Source organism: Hipposideros armiger, unplaced genomic scaffold (genome assembly GCF_001890085.2).
Source record: "Hipposideros armiger isolate ML-2016 unplaced genomic scaffold, ASM189008v1 scaffold_157, whole genome shotgun sequence".
In the NCBI taxonomy this organism is placed as follows: domain Eukaryota; kingdom Metazoa; phylum Chordata; class Mammalia; order Chiroptera; family Hipposideridae; genus Hipposideros; species Hipposideros armiger.
The window spans coordinates 2,558,143-2,561,180 of NW_017731507.1; positions in this window are offsets into that span (position 1 = coordinate 2,558,143).

Below are 3,038 nucleotides of genomic sequence, written 5' to 3' on the forward strand. Positions count from 1 at the left end.
GAAGGGGAGAAAGTGGGGGGGGGGATGGAACCGTTGGCTGGAGCAAGATCATGGTTGCCTTGAACACCACACATGAGGTGTGTGGGCCTTAGTGTGTTCAAGCGTCATCCTGGCTGTGCCAAGCTGTACCTAGAACCCATTCTGACCTCGGGGACCCCTGGGGTACGTTCTAAGTATTCGCCTCTGTGTGGCCATTTGTTCTTTGAGACCAGCATGTCCCCACTGTGTAACATTGAGGTGTTCAGAACACACTTATTAAGCCATCATGTGCACCAGCCAGGCCCTGGACACCCAGACAAGCATGTGGCACCTTCACTCTGCAGGGGACACCCCACTTAACCCTAACGGCCCTTTAAAGTAGGGATCCTTGTCTCCGTTCTTAAAGCTGAGGAACTGAGGCTCAACGAGGTTGAGGGTGCCTGGTCCTTGGTCGGGACTCGACGATGCCCCATGGAGAGGAGAGGCTCTGGTGCCCTCTGCGCGTGGGGCTGGGTGGGCTGCCCGAGGGACACGGTTTGATCTGGCTTTGCAGGGAAGGCTCTGGCATCGGGTTCTAGGCAGTTGTGTTTGCAAATTTAATGAGTGGAGTAGGTGGGAGTATTTTGGGTTCTGGCTTCTTTTCTTTGGCTAGGATTCTAGAATCCAAGAATATCAGAGCTGGCAGGTGCTTTATGACCCAGCCCTACCCCTTCTGCTCCAGGCAGGGAGGCTTTGTTGAAGGCCACTGAGTGGAGGGGAGGGGAGGGGAGGGAGTGAGTGAATATTTGCATGCCCACTCATTGTCTTGGCAGTGGCTCCCTTGCCAAGGTGGGGAGTGCTACCCTCCTTTGCAGATGACAAACCAGTTGGGAGATGTTCAGAAACTTGCCAAAGGGCACTGTTGAGATAGCCCTACGTTTCAGCCCATCTGACTCTTAACTATGTAATAAACACGGGAGCCGGGATCGCTGATTTCTTTTGAGCCCTAACTGAATACCAGAAACGGGGCTGACCTCTTTCCCTGTGTCATCTCATTTAGCCCTCACAACAGCCCTTTAAGAGAAGAACTATTGTTATCTTCACTTTAGAGTTGAAGAGCGAGGCCCAGAGAAGGTTTTAGGGGTTTGCCAGGAGTCACCAATGAGGAGATAGATGACGAAATCTGACTCAGCCTCCACACCTGGAGCCAAAGGACATGTAACCAATGGGGGAAGGGCGGCCCAGTTGAGTCCACTAGCCACCATTCTTGCTATAGCCCCCAAGTCGCCTCTCCTGTTGGGTTTGCTGTTTCTCACTCCTTCCACCTGGATCTTTAGTTATTTAGGTGGTTCGATTTGATTTGGTTTCCATGGAATCTGTGTGCTCGCCAGGGCTCCCCTGGCAATGCGCTGATATTACCCACAGGCCTTCTGCATGTCGGGAGCAGAGGGGCCGGGGCAGGCAGGGTGATGGGCAGGGTCTTCGAAGCCTGGCTTCAGCTCCGGAGCCTCCAGTCTGGTGGAATTGCGCCAGGGGGACATCGGATCCCTTTTGGGGTGTGGGGGGTGAGTTTTATCCCCTTCTCTTGGAAGCGGATCAGCTCACAGGGAAAATGGAAACAGTAACCTTTTACTAGTTTCTTTCCACATAGTTGCTCTGGTTTTCATGTCCCCTGACTGAAGGTGGGCAGGACTCAGAGGCTTGGAAGTCCTCAGCCCACCCTTTGCCATCCCTGCCCTCCTCCAGCCGCATTTCCCATTGGGACTTAGAGCAAATCCTGTGACAGATGGCAGTGGCGCTCATCTGGGTCAATGCAAAGTGAGGCTTTACCTCTTCTCTGGGGGTTTTCTAGGAGTGGCCTCCTGGTGGAGTGTGGGGAGGAGTGCCTCTCCCACCCAGCACCCCTTGGGGGTGCTCCTCTGACCGTCTCCAAGGTCTGTCCAGTCCAGGCCATCAGGCTGACCTCGTGTTGACACCCACCTCCTGGTGTCACAGAACAGGTGCAGTGGACAGAAGCAGGTTCAGACCAGCTCTGTCGCTGATAGCCACGTGTCCTTGGCCAGTCACCCGGCCAGTCACCTGACCTCCCAGGAGCAAAGCTTTCTAACCTGTAAAAACGGGGGTGGGGTCGGGGGCATCTGAAACAAAGCCTCAGGCTCAGCACACAGCTCCCCTCCTCTGCTGTGGGAATGGCAATCACTCCACTCTTTTTTTCTCTTTTTCCTAATCCAATAAAGATTTGTCCTTGTGTGGGTGCTACAGGAAGAGAACAAGGAACCCCATGTCTTCTGTACAGTGGGTGGCAGGAAGGGCCTCTCCAAGACAGTGACGTTTGTGCTGGGGTCTTTCCAGGCCTGACGCACCTGCGGCACATTTCTGCCGTGTGGGGCCCACGCACGTTTGGGGAGATGCCGGTGTTAGTTCTCTACTCTGTGTGTCAGTGGATCCCGGGACATGTGTGCCCCGTGGATTGCCGGTCTGTGGAGGCGCCGGGGAGATAAAAAGCCATTTGCAGTCACATCAATGGTGGATCTGACTTACTGCGTCCCTCTTTCGAGAGCCGCAATGCACGTCACATATGAAAGTCTTCCTTTCTTCATGTGGCACGTGGCACAGAGTGTAAAACAGATGTCAAAGGGCACAGGCTTTGGACTGGGACAGCCTCGGGTTCAGATCCTGTTGTGCTGTTCCAGCCGTGTGACCTTGGGAAGGTTACTTACCCTCTCTTGGCCTCGGTCGTCCTAATATGTGAAATGTGGACTGTCGTTACCCAACAGACCCCGAGCACCTGCTGTGGGCAGGCAGCTGTGCCAGGGCCTGAGGGCAGAGCTGTAAATAGCGGCCGCCCCTGCCTGTTTGAACAGGTTTAGTTCTGGTTCCACAGCTGTATCATTGTAAGGGCCTCCAAAGAGATGAGTTAGCATCTGTTACCCATCCCACACCAGGGATGCTGGCAGTGATACCCTTGACGCCAGCCGGGGCTGGGTGTCCCATACCTGCCACCAAGGTGGTGCCGAGGCACCTCATTAGAACCCTCCGCCACCTGTACTGAGGATCTGCTTTCCACAAGGTGATCTCCT